This window comes from Psammomys obesus, unplaced genomic scaffold, assembly GCF_907164565.1.
Source record: "Psammomys obesus unplaced genomic scaffold, mPsaObe1.curated_primary_1811, whole genome shotgun sequence".
Classification (NCBI taxonomy): domain Eukaryota; kingdom Metazoa; phylum Chordata; class Mammalia; order Rodentia; family Muridae; genus Psammomys; species Psammomys obesus.
Genome location: NW_026591816.1, coordinates 2,060,852 through 2,077,791, shown reverse-complemented (window position 1 = coordinate 2,077,791; position 16,940 = coordinate 2,060,852). Strand labels below are relative to the sequence as shown.

At 40.8% G+C, this 16,940-nt stretch overlaps 1 long non-coding RNA gene across 2 annotated transcripts in view; it reads left to right on the top strand.

Annotated features, from left to right (window-relative positions):
* Window positions 1–2,888: 2,888 nt before the first annotated feature.
* LOC129680436 (uncharacterized) overlaps window positions 2,889–16,940 on the top strand; it is a 23,200-nt gene continuing 9,148 nt past the window's right edge. For both annotated transcript variants that reach the window (XR_008720692.1, XR_008720691.1), the window contains exon 1: window positions 2,889–3,061. This is a non-coding gene — a long non-coding RNA (uncharacterized LOC129680436). The remainder of the gene's footprint in view (window positions 3,062–16,940) is intronic.

Here is a 16,940-nt window from a genome sequence, read left to right as displayed (position 1 = left end):
ATTTGTTTGTTGAATGGATGAGTGTAAACTACCCAGTCAGTTGAAATGCTAGAAAAAGATATCAGCATGCTGTTATTGTTATTGATTTCTGTTTTTTGGGGATTTTTTTGTCCTTTTTGTTCTAATCAAATATTGGACTGAGTTACAGAATTCTTGATTTCTATTTTTATGATCACATTGATGTTATGCATTATTAAATATTTCTTATAATTTATTTTTGATATTCCTTATAAATTATTTTATGATATTCCTTATAATTCATTTTAGTAATTTATTTATTATAAATTATTTTATGTTTTATTTTTATAAATAATTTTATATAACAATTATTATTCTTTAGAAATATTCCTTTTAATTTCTTATAATTCATATATGTATCTGTAGCCATAAGATGCCCCCAAATTTAATGCTTTAAAAATATTTGTTTAGTTCCCTATGTGTGTGTGCATGTGTTTGTGTGTGTGTGTGTGTGTATGTGTGTGTGTGTGTGCATGTGTTTGTGTGTGTGTATGTGTGTGTGCGTGTGCATGTGTTTGTGTGTGTGTGTATGTGTGTGTGCGTGTGCATGTGTTTGTGTGTGTGTGTATGTGTGTGTGCGTGTGCATGTGTGTGTGTGTATATGTGTGTGCGTGTGCATGTGTGTGTGCGTGTGTATGTGTGTGTGCGTGTGCATGTGTGTGCGCGTGTGAATGCGCATGCCATAGCACACTTGTAGCAGTCAGAGGACAATTTGGGAGAGTTAGTTCTCTCTTTCTACCATATGGTTCTGAGGATTGGATTCAAGAAGTCAGGCTTGGGAATAAAAGCCTCTGAGCCACTTTACTGGCCCTACATTAAAAATGTATATATTTATTTTTCACTCACTTTACATCTTGGTCATAGCCCTTCCCCTCCCAGTCCTAGGCTCCCTTCCTTCCTCTCCCCCCTCTCTCTCATTCCACAGAAAAGGGACTTTTATCAAACCAATATCAGTATTCTCTAAGAAAACTGAGTTTATTACCCTCCCCCATCAAGTCAATCAGCAACACTATCTGGCTGGGCAATACTTACAAGTGTATTTAGGAAGTGATGTGGGGTCTCACTATGCTGTCAAGGATGGACTCAAATTAGAAGCTACTCCTACCTGCCCCTCCTGGGACTGCAGGTCTCTGTCACCACACCTGGCTAGGAGTGTGCTTGCTCTTCCTCTCCCTGTTTCTCCTAGCAGTTAAAGGAAGCCAGCTCTGTACTTCACTGTCTGTGGTGGGCACGAGGCAGGACGTGAAGGACAAAAGTCTGCAGAAGCTTTCAGTGCTTGGAGACAGAACTAAAGAAAGGGGAAGAACACTGTGAGGCGCAGACAGATGTTCAACAGCTGTCTCTGCATGGGATGCGAGGGGGAGGAGAACATTGAAACTTCAGATTCCCATCAGTTGTTGGTTCCTACCCCACCGCGTGAGTGACAGCAGCCTTCTAAGGTACCAATCAGCTGCTTGCAAAATTCCTGCTTAGCATCCTGTCCTCTTGAGGTGGCTTGAATCCAGAATACCAGAAAGAGTGTTTTTATCGCTCACATCCCCCGTCTGCCCTCCCCAGAGTAGTTAAAAAGGCTGTAGGATAGGGAAGATGAAGGAGTAGTTGCTTGAGATATGTAGGTTCAGGGACACAGGGAACTTCTCAGATTGGGTCTCAGGGATTTTGAGCATCACTGAAGGCATGAGAGGTGAGCCACCTATGATGTGATGTTAACTAGTGTGTACTGAAGGCCCAGACCTAGTTTGCTGTGTCCTGCTCTTCATAACTTTATACCCCACCACAGCAGCCTATACTCTATTACTGCTGTGGACTTTAAAGTAGACCCCACTTCAAAGAATAGGGGTAATCCCAGAGCAGGGAGGGGTGTGGCCTCCCTTCTTGATGGATGAAGTGAAAGTTCCATGGCAGATGTTAGCTTGTACCTCTAGAATCTTCTCTGCATGTTGGAACTAAAGTCACCCCACTATCGCAAGGTGTTTTATTGCGTATGTCTTCATCTGAAAAATTTACAATCATATTGTTGTATATTGAGAGACTTACAAAGAAGTCACTTACTTAGGTTGTTCTTTTTAAAAGATGTGAGTTTCTTGCAATTTTAAAGGCGATTTAAAAATAATAAAACACCCCTAAGATACTGGTTTCCATTCAATAAATCTTGGGAAAGGTTTGTGTAGTTTTCTGCTTTTTTTTCGTTCAGTGTGTGTGTGTGTGTGTGTGTGTGTGTGTGCATCTGTGAACACTAAAAAGTCATTGTAATGATGATCAAACCTGTTTTTAAATTGAATGCATTTTTGTCTTCCCACTTAGTTCTGTCTCTCTCTCTCACTCTGTACGTGTGCGTGTGTGCTGAATATTTGTACTCTCAGGTGGGCACACCTGTGTGGGCACCACATATGTACACGTGGAGGCCAAACACATTGCTACTTTTCCTCTACTGATTTCCACCTTCTCTGTGTATGGACAAAGGCTCTCACTGAGCTTGCAGCTCTCCATTTTAGCCAGTGGCTGTCTAACAAGCCCTGGAGTCTGCTTGATGCTGCCACCCCTTGACCCTTCCACCCCTTCAGCGCTGCGGTAACAGTCACACGTTGCCATGTTCGGCTCTCTTGAGGTTACCAGGAATCTGGGCCCAGTGCCTCATGTTTGTGTATCAGGCGCTTTACCTACTGGGACTTCTTAGCCTGTTTAACCTAGTTGTATTTATTTGTAGGCATAAGGTTATTGTGCAATCAAATGCTGATTTCTGTACCCTCGAATATCTGGTTGCAAACCTTGTTCTGAACTCTCCTTTCTCAGTGTTGTGTAACTGCTGCTCCCCTATTGTCCTTTGATATGCCAATAAAGCAGTTCATAGCCCGCTGAGCAGGGGAAGGAATAGGGCTGGACTTCCTGCCAGCCAGGGGAGGCAGAGTTAGAAGATGAAGTAGGGGATTCAGCCACCAGAGAGGTACAAGAGACGTCAGGACAGAGGAGCTGGAGGAGAAAAGCTGCAAAGTGCAAGTATCTCTGGGATGTGCCTGAGAGGAAACCAGATTAGCTTAGAGGGGTAAGAACATAGTAATAACGGCTTCATCATTGTGCTGTAAAGGTTATTAAAATGCTATAATGGAGTCTCAATTATTTGTGTGATAGCTGGGCTAAGAGAGAAACTGAGAAACAAACACAATTTTATAAAAATAACTGTAACTATAATAATAATAATTATTATTATTAGTGGTGCACACACATTATGCCCACATGTGCAGGCCAGATCACAACTCTGGGGAGCTGATTCTCTCCTTCCGCCTTTACGTGTGTACTGGGGATAGAACTCAGGTCATAATGTTTATGTGGCAAGCACCTTCCTTGGCTGAGCTATCACACTGGGCTCCATTTAATTCTTTAACAGAGCATTTCCCACCTTTAAATATTTCCACAGAATAACCAGGGAAAATGCAGCCTTCAAGGCTACAATGAATGAGTGCTCTTTTTTAGCTCCTTGTCGTGAGCCACAGCACAGACATGGAAGTCAACCTCAGCTTCTCCCAGTAAGACAGGAACAGGGCAGCCTGCTGCGTGGGCGATGCTCATTTCTAGGGAACCTAAGGAGAGTGCTTGCTAGGGTGGCTTAGAACTTAAAGTGGACATTAAAGGTGGTCAAAGTGGCTTCTGAGCCAGTTTTCAGGTCATTCTTCCCTCCCCAATTCCTTCCTCCTTGTTGAGATTGCTTAAAAGAGAGGAGACAAGCTAGCCATGACTTTCTCACCAACACCTGTGTGGTATTCTCTCTCTCTCTCTCTCTCTCTCTCTCACACACACACACACACACACACACACACACACCATACAGTCCACTTGTCTGCTTGGCATGCTGACATTCTCTATACTTCACACATTTTAGTCATTGTTACTATTCTCCAAATTAATTTAAAAATGTGTTTATTATTGTGGTGTGTGTATGTGTGTGTTTGAATGTGTATGTGTGTATATGTGTGTGTGTGTTGTCAATAGACAACTTTAGGGAGTTGGTTCTGTCCTTCCTGCAGAGACTGAACTCAGGCTATCAGGCTTATCCTACAAGTGAATTTACTTGCCGAGCCTTTCCTCAGGCCACATTTAAAATGCCAAACCACAGAGAATATTAGAATGCAATCTGTAGTTTTGCTTTATCGAGTTTGTATGAGGCAGGAGAGCAGCAATATGACTGCAGTGAAGAAGAGACAAAGCTTACGCACACTGCAGTCATGGAGGAGATAAAGGTAGCAACTCAGTCCGCTTCTCTCTCAGAGCTCCACCAGGGCCGTTAGGTTGCTGTGGTTTGCAGGTGTCTGCTTAAGGGATTGGATGTTTAAATTCCTAGGAATGAGTATAATTCTGGTAATAAGTTAAAACATTTATGTATATTGACTGCAGAAGAAGCAATACAATTGCACTGATTTATTTGATAAAATCTTATTTTTTCAAAGTTTAAAAACTATATTGCACATTTAGGATCTATTAATAAAACAGGTTGTGTTTCCTTTAACATAAAGTGAGTACTCCTGCTTTCTTTCTATTGACATAATAAGTACAGACCATTGGTTTAAACAAATAAGTAAAATGTGTGTGTGTGTGTGTGTGTGTGTGTGTGTGACACACAGAGAGAAAGAGAGACAGAGAGACAGAGAGACAGAGGTGGCTATTCATATTAGGGTCTCCATGAATCATTGGGCCAAAATTTTCAGGACTATGTGATTTAAATTTATCTCTAAATCACGAAATGATTTAAATTTATCTCAAGTGGAATGGCATAACTTTCATTCCCAGGCTACTTTAAAATCATTTTAACATCCTCCTTCTAAGAATCAGGACCTGGAACAAACTTTGATTGAATTAAACCTAAAGCTGTTCAAATAAAACTCAAACAGATTTCATCAAGGAGGCTACATATCGGTCCCTTATACAGCAAGAATTAGGTCTTATTTTTCTTCAGTAACTGATGAATATAGTGGTGGACTCTATTTACAGCTATATCAATTTTAAATGTAGAAATAAATTTAAAATATAAACAAAGTCAAATCTGAAAAAATATATCAAACCCCAAACAAACAGAACAAATACCCCAAATCCAAACAAACAATTCTGTTTCCTTGGGTTCACTTGAAGGAAAAACTAGTTTTCAAATTGTGTCTGGGAAGGAATTCCAGAACAACACTCAATAAACACTGATCTGTGATAACTTCAGAGATCAAAAGCACTGGATTGAACTTCCAAGGACAGTTTAGACATAAAGAGGCCCAAGGAGGAAACATCAGCACCTCCGCTTTTTCCTGAGGTGTCTACACTGCCCTGCTGACTTGTTGACTCCAGCTGCTCTGGACTCTCAACATGGTGACAATCCCAGTGACTGTCCAGTGACCTTTTTGGCCTTCAGCACCAGAGCTGACCCCTGAAGCTCCCAAGCTTCTTGGAATGAGCAGCTGCCATGCATCTGGAGTATACAGACGGTCATGGTGGGACTGCCCAGTCCCACTGTGATGCCAATTTGATAAATTCCCTTTAGTGGTATGCGTATATGTCCTTATAGTTGTTTTTCTATAGAGAACCCTACTGGACTCATCGAGCAGTTCTTAGAGCACACCTTCAATACCTTCATGTCACAGATAATAATAAGCCAAAACAACAACAAACAAAGCTTCATCAGATATCATGCTGTTAGTGAAAGCAGGACCTGTGATTCAAACCTTCTAAATCTAAAATGTGCTCTCAGAGAGACATCATACTTCTATTACAATGAGAACAAAAATTTTCTAACTTCTTCAAGATCGAAAGGAACATTTAAAACCCATCTAAATTTATCCTGGTAAAATATGAGGCCATTTCCTTGTAAAGAATGGTCCAAATGTCTTTTTCAGGACTATTGCAAAGCTAGTGAAATGCCTAACAAAGTTAAGTATCTGGTATAGAGCTGAGGTGGGCAGGGTTTTCTCTGTAGTCAGAATCCCGGGAAGGAAACAGCAGAGCTATTGCAGATAATTTTCATTTTTTTTTTCTGAGTTTCAGAATATGGTGTGTTCTGGAATGGCTGCTTTGATTAGAGTTTATGAGTGCTGTGACTCTTGTAGCCAATTGCACCTTCTCTTTCCCAAGAAGCTGTAAAAGTGGGGCCCATGCTTGTCAGCCATGCAAGATGGCACGGAACATATTGCCATGATTGATCTTATCTCAGATTATTCTATTTGTGAAATACTCTTAGGAGACTTGCTTATTGGTATATGAAATTGTCTCTGAGTGTCCTAAAGTCCTTTAGGTGATAACATGAACTTTGTAAAAATATTCAGTTTTTTGAACTGCACTTCATATTTTTCTAAAATATGACAATATCTTGATAGTGTAAAAGGAAAATGCCACATGTGTGAAGTGTTTCACTCCTGAAGACATCCTGTAAATTTATGTAATAAAATTTTGTAATGAGTAATCAACAGGGTAATTGATCCAGATGGGGAGAAATCTCTCTGACAGACTGATTTACAAGGTCTACACTGTGAAAGGAGGCTGCATTGTATAATCTTCTTTCTCCATATAGTTACCAGACACCCATAAATATATTTTCTACATCTCAGTGGCCTCTCCTCTGCCTCCTCACTTAAATAATGCACTAGTGCATACAGCACAATCTGTTACGATGTGAAACAATATAATAACTATTTTGCCCCGAGAGGCAAGGCTGAGAGCAGCCAACCACACTCTAAAATAGGGGTATTCAAAGTTTTGGCTTCTCTGTGTGACATATAGTGGAAGGAGAAAAAAAATCCCACACATTGACCTCTGACCTCCATACATGTGTCATAGAGTATGTATATGTGTGGACACACACGTGTAAACAAAACACATGCAATAAAAAAGAACTGAGACTAAAATGTTTACAAATAATGAGAGAATAGGTAAGATAATTTTGAGTGACTTTACAATGTGATGCTGTCATCTACAAAGTTCACTTTTGAGAAATGTGAATTTATGTTCTCAAACTAAAATTGCAATAAGACTATTATAATGTTTTAGTGAGCTTATGATTTAGTGTTGGGATGCATATGCGGTTATCATTTGCTGCACGTGACCCATGACCTATGGGTTTAGCTCTAAGGCTATGTGCTGAAGGCAATCAGAATAAAGAAAAGGCAAGAAGGGTTAATCCCATGAAAATCTCAGTAAGGTGATTCTTTGGGTTCAGTAAGGAAACCATGTATTTAAATAGACAGTGTTATTAGCTGGCTGTTCTGGGAGCACAGCACCAGAGAATGCACTCTTATATTGAGAAATAAATTACATTTGAATGGACTGTGGCTACTTGAATCTCTCCACATTTATCTGTTAGTTCTTACCCATCCTTTAAAATTCAGTTGAGACCTATGAGCTGTAGAGAGCTTTCTTTAACTGCTGATAGTTGAGCCATACTTTTGGAAGTTTTGTGTAGTTTTTTTCGAACATTATATTCTTAGAGGTGTTGTTGTGTAATTATTTCCTCCAAATTGAAATGTTTCCCCAATATGGAGGAGAAAGTCAAGACTCAAGAAACTAAGGAAACTTACAAGGCTCAGAAAGCTCCTGAAATTTACAAGAGTCACAAGACCCACCTCCTAGGTTATATAAACAGTAATGATTACTAGGCATGAAGATTTTGCCTGACCTCCAAGCTACCTGAAAGTTGTGCAGAGTTCTTGAGAATATTTTTTTGTGAGTTACCACCTATGCTGAGGTTCATTTCTTGGAGACACAGCCTCCTTTAAATCACCAGTGCTCCTGTCAGATTTGGTTACTGACAGCAGATAGAATGTAAGGAAAAAAGTGATGTCAAAGATACTGCTGAAGATGCTTGTAATCCCAAATGCACCAAGGAATGGCAAAACTCTTAGCAAGCCTGGGAAAACAGGGCAATCAGTGGTCAAATCTGTTACGGAAAAAAACAATGTGAGCTTGCAATCACACAAAGACTTCTTAATAAAAAGTGACAATAAGCACTGAAAAGCTGTTGTCTGCACTTACTGGGACTGTCAACAGCACTTACTATGACTCTCTACATTCAGCATTGAATGAAATGATTTTTTTAGATTTGTCATCTCGAATAGATTTTTCAAATAGCTTAGGCAACTGATCTGTTTTTTTGTTCTACCTTTTGTGTGTAGGAAAGTGGAGGAAAACTGGTCTTCTTTTCAAAACAGTTTTGATGTGAAGTGTGTTATAGTTTCTTCTCCACAGACAAAGCAGAGAGTTAGAAGGGATGCTATATCATTAAAGGAGGCGGGTAACCCATAGAGGGTTGCAGTGCCTATATCAGGAAACTAAAACAACAGTAGCTATTTCAGAGAGATTCTAGGAAAGGAAATCAGATATATTCATGTGAAAAGGCTAAGAGAGCAAAACTGAGCAAGCAAAGAAAATAACACAGATATTAGAAACCATCCGTTGTATCCCAGGCTGCAGGGTAAAGGAGAGGAGTTGCTTCGGAATAGTCTCTAGTTCGGCCTGGACCTCTACAAAGGGCTGTTTGCATGGGCTGTATATTTGTAGGTGGATGGCCGCCTTCACTGGTGTACTGGAATTTAGAACACTTGGCTGGTGTTTAGACTGTTGATGTGGGAGAGGAGTGCTGGCAGCACAGAGAGACCCAGACTCCGGGGCTAACTCTCATCCCCATAGCTGAGGAACACGCAGCACTCCTAAGCTACTATCTTCCACTGTAACTTCCTGTTAACAGGCAGTAAGTTGACTAGAAATTCTGGGACAATGAGTGTGTCGTTTCTAGCCCTAGGACCCCAGAGCCCAATACAGAAGGGGGAACTCAAGCCTAAGCCATATCAGGTCCAGAAGGAGCCAGTGGCTGTGAGAATCCAGAGAGCTGTCATCAACTGGAGTGAGGCCTTTGCCGGCAGGTTGAAGGGAAAAGGTGAAGGAGAATGTTCTTACTAAGGGAAACCTTCCATGCAGGTCACATATTCAACTCTTGCAAGCACCTTCCCAATTCTCTGTGGCCGTAGGTGTCTTTCATTAAAAACCTGGCCATAAAGCAAAAAGGGAAATTCCACACATTTCTTATGGATAAGATTCTAGCCAGAAGCTGGAAACAGCCCAGATGCCCCTGAGCTGAAGAATGGATGCAGAAATTGTGGTACATCTACACAATGAAATGTTACTCAGTAATGAAAAATAAGGAAATCATGAAATTTGCAGGTAAATGGTGGACCTGGAAAGGATCATCCTGAGTGAGCTGTCCCAGAAGCAGAAAGACACACACGGTATATACTCACTCATATAGACATATAACATAGGATAAACCTACTAAAATCTGTACATCTAAAGAAACTAATCAAGAGAGAGGACTCTGACTAAAATGCTCAATCCCCATCCTGAAAGGCAAACAGGAAGGCCATCAGAAGAAGAAAAAAAAACAGGAAACAAGCTAGAAACCCGCCACGGAGGGCCTCTGAAAGCCTCTGCCGTGCAGACTATCAAAGCAGATGCTGAGACTTATGGCCAACTGTTGGGCAGTGTGCATGGAATCTTATGTAAGAAGTGGGAAATAGTAAGATCTGGAGAGGACAGGAACTCCACAAGGAGAGCAACAGAAGCAGAAAATTTGAACACAGGGTTCTTCCCAGAGACTCATACTCCAACCAAGGACCAGGCATGGAACTTAGAACCCCTGCACAGATGTAGCCCATGGCAGTTTAGTGTCCAAGTGGGTTCCATAGTAATGGGAAGAGGAACTGCCTCTGACATAATCTGATTGACCTACTCTTTGATCACCTCCCCCTGAGGGGGGAGTAGCCTTACCAGGCCACAGAAGATGACAATGCAGCCACTCCTGATGAGATCTGATAAACTAAGATGAGAAGGAAGGAGAGGAGGACCTCCCCTACCAGTGGACTTGGGGAGGGGCATGCGTGAAGAAGGGGGAGGGAGGGTGGGATCGGGAGGGGAGGAAGGAGGGGCTTATGGGGAGACACAAAGTTAATAAAGTGTAATTAATTAAAAAATAAAATAAATTAAAAAATATTCTATTCAATGTGAAATCTCAAAACACAGAATTATTTCTTTTTTCAATCCCAATCTTATGACACTACTGGAGTACCAAGGAACCCCTAGGCCACCAGCAGGGCAGGACGCTCATGCTGTCAATGCTGTGTGTAAGGAATCTTCTTTGTTTGTCTCATGGCATTTTCTAATTCCCCTTTAACGTTCCAAAGTGTGGTTTAAATTTTTGTGTCCTAGATTTTCCAGGTTTTTTTGTTTTGTTTTGTTGTTTTGTCAGTTAATGATTTCTGGTTTCGTTCCACTGTGACAGAATTTTTTATTTTTTTGTGATTCTGTCTCCTGAACTTGGTTATGACTTGTTAGTCTGGGCCTTGTGCGTGATATCTGTGAGAGACTTTATTCTGCTGTTGGTGGGTGGAATTTCTGGTTGGCTCATATGGTCTCACTCTACAGCATTGCGTAAGTCTTCCCTTTCCTTATTGATTTTCTGCTTGGACACACTGCCCGTCACTGAAAATGAGGCATTAGACTCTTCTAAAGTGCCTCTTATTATTTCTCCCTTCACCGGGGTAATATTTGTTTAATTTACTTAGGTTCTTTTGATAGTGGATGAAAACATATTTGTTCTTTGGTCCTCATTGATTGACTTTGTCCTTATGTGATGACTTCACTCTCTCTTGTAACAGTTTTAACTTAAAGTCTATCTTGTCAGATATCCCTCTGCTTTCTTTTGGTTTTAGTTTCCCTGGAAGAGTAGTTTGTTTGTTTGTTTTCATCTTTTACATTCAGCCTTGAAGTTTCCTCAAATCTAAAATGACTCTCCTGTACATAGACTATCATTTCCCAATTGTTTTTATATAGAAAACAGTTAATTCTTACACCCAGACCTTGTGCCTTGAGATATCTAAACCATCCTGTTAGCTCTAAGGGCTTTAATGGTTTCCTTAGAATGCATTATGCCATCTGTGAACAAGGATCTATTTGCTTCCTGCTTTCCATCAGTGCCTGTTCAGCTCTTGTGTTTTCTAGGACCTCCAGTGCTCCGTGAAATGATAACAGCATAAACAGAAACCTTTCTTGTTCCTGTTCTTGGGGAACATTCAGTCACTCACCATGAAGTATGATGCTAACTCTAGGTGTGGCTGTGTGTGTGCACACACATATGTGTGCAGGGGTTTGATGTGTATGTGAGTATGTATGTTCATGTGCATGTGTCTCAGTGTGTGTATGTATACGTATATGCATGTGTGTCTGTATAGGTGTGTTTCTAGTAGATTCTAAGGAATCAGCTGGAGAATACTCTTTTATTTCTGGTTTGCTGAGGGTTTTTTTTTTTTTTTTATCAGCCATGAGTGCTGAATCTTGCATTCCATGAGATGATTGTGTGGATTTAAAAATTAAGTTAACATGGTGAATTACAGTGACTGATTTTAAAGGATTTAACTTTGCATTTTTGTGATAAATCTCATCTGGTGGTAGCTCACTATATGTCATATACATGCTTGTACATTCATATTATCATATTACATATTTGTATATGATCTAGATACACATACACTTTTACATATATTAATTCATTTACTGACATTTTACAATCAAAACTTACATTTACTGACTACAAGACTTTGATCTGTGGTTTTGTTATTTTTTTTATATTTTTGCATCACATCATATGCTGTAGAAAACTAAATTAAGTTACAGACTCAGCACATAGAAAGGAGATGGTTATAAGTTATGAGATTCCCACTGGGTAGGCTAAGGAAGTGGCTCAGTTGGTAGAGCCCTTGCCTAGCATATGCAAGGCCCTGAGTTCAATCCCCACAATCACGTGGTCTGATTTTGCTAGTGATGTCTGTAAGTTCAGAACTTGAGTGTTGTAGGTGACGATTAATATTTACTATTGATTTATCTTCTAGTAAAGCCGCTGTTAATCCTCAGCAGCTGTATAACCAAATCACCACACAGAGACTGGGTTTTTAGTTAACCTAGAACACAATGCTGGGCAATAGTTACTCTCTCCTAAACCTCCAAGCCCTCATAGTTTCCTAACATTTAGATTCCCACATTATACTTGCTTTTTGTGAAATCTTAGATCTGGTTCATGCTCCACGTCCTCCAAGATCTCTCCTCCAGCTCTGCTCTCCTAGCTCTTCTCTTGCCCCTCTCCTCCCACTCATTTCCTGCCTTCTGGCTCCTCCCCTCTTTCCTGTCCTCTGGCTCCTCCCTGCTCAACATTGTGTCTAGTTGCTTTATTTTGTCCTGTTTACACAGAGTTGAGACAGGATGCTTAGAATGAGTATCACAATGCAATATCCAGATTGAAACCAGAGAGTTAGGGGTGGGATGGAGGAGAAATCAGTATTTGAATGAACAAGGGTAAGGTGTGTACATTAAAAAAAAACATTATACCAACATAGGAGGTAGACACAGGTTTAAAACCTCAAGAGTCTAGCTTTTGAGGCCATACTGAACTATATGAGACCTGATTTTAAGGGGGAAAAAGAGAATTCCACTAATCATTCATGCTGGGCTTCATTACACCTAGAAATTATGGGAGATTTTTCTCACGTGAAGGCAACTTAAGACATCAAACAGCTGTCCACGACAGCCCTGAAGGGCACAGGGTTGGAGCAGCCTCAGCTCATTTGAGTAAGGAAAGGTATGTTATGAAAACAAGGTTCAGAACAGTGAGCTAAGATCTTAAAACCAGGCTCCTGTGACTTCCATTTGCTATTTCGGTGTAAAGACTGATCACCTCAAGTCAGCACGCACTAACTTTTCAGTGAGGAGCCCAAGAAACCCAAGTCAGATGAAAATAAGTTGTAGGAAGCCAGAGGGCCCACGGATAATGGCTTTTTATTCAAGAGCACTGGCTGCTCAGCACAGGTTTGATTGCTGGCACTCACACTCCAGCTCGCAATTGCCTGTAACTCCAGTCTCAGGGCTTCCTTTGCCCTCTTCTGCCCTCCCTGGGCATTGACATAGGACATACAGACAAACCACCCACACACATTGTTAGCAAACAGGCAGCCCTGCTAGCCTGCCTCTAGGTTGCTTAGCAACGTGATATTCTCACCTGCCACCTGCCACCTAAAGGCAGCAGGCCTGTCACCTCTCTCCTCTTCTCTTGTATTCTCTGCCTGTCCCTCTGCCTGTCTGTCTCCCTCCCATTTGGCTCTCCCACACGATTTCTCTCAGGGCTCATACAGACTGTAATTTCTCCCCCATCTCCCCTGCCCTTTCTGCAATAAACTTCCTTGTACCACAACTGTTGCATGGCATGTAATATTTATATCACAACACATATGTAATTAATTAATTTTTAAAAGCAACAATGGGTGTGTTCCAATATTCAAAGAAATATATGAGCATAATAAAGCCAGAAATGAGAAAAAAGGCAGAAATAGAAATAACATATATTAAAGGACAAAAGAGAAAAAAAGCCAAAATATAAACAAATTATAAGTGAACTGTAGGGTAATCTCCAAAGTTCTAGAGTCCCATAAAGAGGGGGAAAAGAAAGAATCCTTGTGCAAAAGTCACAAAACTTATAAAGTCACAGATTCAAGAGGCTTATGAAGCAACAGCAAAAGTAAAAAGAAAGCCATGCCAAAGCACATCAGGATGAAATTACTGCACAGCACAAAAAGGGAGGGGCAAAGATTTTCATACAAAGAAGGAAGACAGAAGTAGTTGCACACTGATCACTGGGAGCAATGGAAGCAAGAACACAATGGTACAGGAACATAGGACTCTGTAAGCAATATCTGTTCAGTTAGACTTCGATGCTTTATTTTATAAAACTTTCCCAGGCAAACAAAAGCATGAGAAAATTTGAATGCTGGTCCCCACATTTCTGTAGCAAGCCTTTTAACCACTGAGCCATCTTTCCAGTCCTGCCTCCTCCTTTTTTGAAATATGATCTCTACACAAGTCTGTCTTTGAATTTCCAATGAATCTGAAGCTGACTTTGAACTCCTGAAACTCCCACTCCACCTCCTGGGTGCCTGGATTATAGGTATGAATACTCATGGCCCATTTAGAGTGAGGCTGGTAGAATGGAACCTAGGGATTTGTGTATGCCATGTAAGTACTCTACCAACTGAACTACATCCTAGCCCTGTAGAAAACACTCTTTAGGTACAAAAGTACAAATGGATCATAAAGAGACAGAGATTGAAATGTAGAAAAGAAAATCTGTGCAGTGAAAACACAGATTAAAGGATAGCTATAGTGAGTGAATATCACAAAGTAGATTCCGGAGAAGAAAACAGAACACTGACCAATGAATTAGCTTAAGTGTTTGTATAAGTACAATAAGATACTAGGGGAGGAAAGATGATGTATGTAATATTTTCCAGAACATAACCAGAAGTCAGTTAGCAAGGACAAATAAATTTACTTGAATTTAAAATAAGTTCCATTTTACATAGACATATGGGGGAATTTGGGGTGCTGGATTAATTTCTATCCTCTTAGTGTCCTATGGCTTTCTGATCTTATGTATGCACTGTATTGTGAAAGAAAGAAAAATAAAATTGAAAAAAATAATTATTAATACAGTAGAGAGAAAGCTATCAAAACAAAACATCATCATTAGTCATCTCGCACCTATGTCCAGACATTATGAAAGCAAAGCTCAGCCATCTTGCCTGCAGAGAAGCACCTGTTCCTGGTCTCGAGGAACAGGAGGACTTACTGTGAGGACCTTGATTTTAGGATGATTGTGGAAAGAAATTCTTAGACTGGGAGGACAATTTTTTTTTTCTTTATCAAAATCATAGATTTTGTTTTTGCCTCTTAAGGAATGTTATTCTTACTTCAACTCTGAGATCAGGACTGTTCTCTTTTTCTGCATTCAAAGCTTTAGAACCTGCCAAGTGCAAATAGAAATATGGGAGAGCAAATTCTGCAAGCAGCAAAGTGAGCACCCTTCGAGGCCACTCTCTGGGCAGTCGGACTGAGCTTGCCTCACCGTGTCAGAGGCTGTCTACCAGACAGGAGTTTGGTCTGAAGTAAAATCTTTAAAGTGTTTAGTTTTCATCATCCCTGCGCAGAAGAACCCCCCCCCCACACACACACGCAGCACCTTTTTGGCCTCTACATGGATTCATAGTCTTGCCATAGTGAGCACAGCTGCCTCATTACGATCACAGGTCATTCTGGAAGAGGACCTACAGACTTACAGTGTGCATTTGAGCAATCTTTTTTTTTTTAATTTTAATTTTTCTTTTTAGTTACAATTTGTTAACTCTGTGTCCCAGCTGTATCCTGCTCCCTCATTCCCTCCCCCTCCCCAACTCCCTCCCTGGTCTCCTCCCTGCCCCTTTCCAAGTCCACTGATAGGGGAGGACCTCCTCCCCTTTCATTTAACCCTGTTTTATCAGGTATCTTCAAGGCTGGCTGCAAAGTTCTCCTCTGTGGCCTAACAGGACTGCTCCTCCCCTGGGGGGGGGAGGTCAAAGAGCCTGCCCTTGAGATCCTCTTAGAAATAGTCCTTGTTCCCCTTACTTTGGAAAACTACTTGGTTACTGAGCTACCACGGGCCACATCCGAGAAGTTCTATGTTATATCCATAGATGGTCCTTGGTTGAGTGTCAGTCTCAGAAAAGACCCTGTGCCTGGATATATTTGGTACTTGTAGAGCTCCTATCCTTTCCATATGCACTGCCCTGAACACCAGCATGTTGAGACAGGTGGGCTGATGGAGTGTGTGAAGAAAAGTCAGAAGGCTACGCTGGAAGAAATTGATCTCTGTGTGCTTATCAGGAAGCTGGCTGGAAACAGAATCTACTAAAAACACAGAGGGCTACTTTACAGGGCTTAATGTACCAGTATAAAGCTGTGACTCACCAATGATGGCTGCCACTTTCTGAGGTTAATAAACAATTTCACAGGTTGAGGAATTAGTCTAAGAGCAGGCCTTATATTTAACTCCTGGACCCTGTTCACAACTCAGCTCAATATGAGACAGGTCAATGAGAAAGCTATGCACAGCATAAGTAGAAACAGAAAATCATTTCAAGGTTAAAGACATTACAGTGGATAAGAAATGGTGCTGGGTGACATCCTTTTTGTATTGGATAAAGGAGGAAAACAGCATCCAAATGAGAATGCTTTACTATGCATAAAACCTGATAACAGGATCCATTTAACTTTATTTCATCAATAGAATTACAAAGTTGGTCACACTTATATTCTCCAGAGAAATTTACTAGTTAAGAATATTTGAAGAAGGCTTGGATCGCTCAATTGATAAGGTTCCTGACCCTGAATCTGAGAGTCTAAGGTTCAGTTATCTGCTACCTCTTTATGAGCTGGAGAGATGGTTCAACCATAAAGAGCACTGGCTGCTCTTCCAAAGGACATGGATTCAATTCCCAGCACTCACACAGCAGCTCACAGCTGTCTGTAGCTCCAGTTCCAGGGGACCTAACAAAACACCAATGCACATGAAATAAAAATAAGTAAGTTTAAAAAATTTTGAAATGCTGAAGGCAATAATTTCTTATTCCAATAAAGACTAAATCATGTTATTTTGTTTTGCAAGGATCTCTGAGTTTCTTATCTAGTGGTGAGAATATCAATCTAAGGAATAAAATGTCCTAAAGCCGAGTCCAGGGAGACAGCTCAGTGGGTAAAGTGCTTGCTACACAAACATCTAAATTCAGATACTCAGCACCCATGTGAAAGTATATCGCAGAGGCATGTAATACCGATGCTGGGAGGGGACAGTTGAGGGAGGAGACAGGGAGATCCTGGTTGGCTCTATGGACAGCTAGTCTAGCAGAACTCATCTCCATGTTTAGTGAGAGACGCTGTCTCAAAGAGTACCCTTTGAAGGAAGAGGAAGATGCCTGACATGACCTCTGGTCACTTTACACACACACACACACACACACACACACACACACACACACACACACACACACACA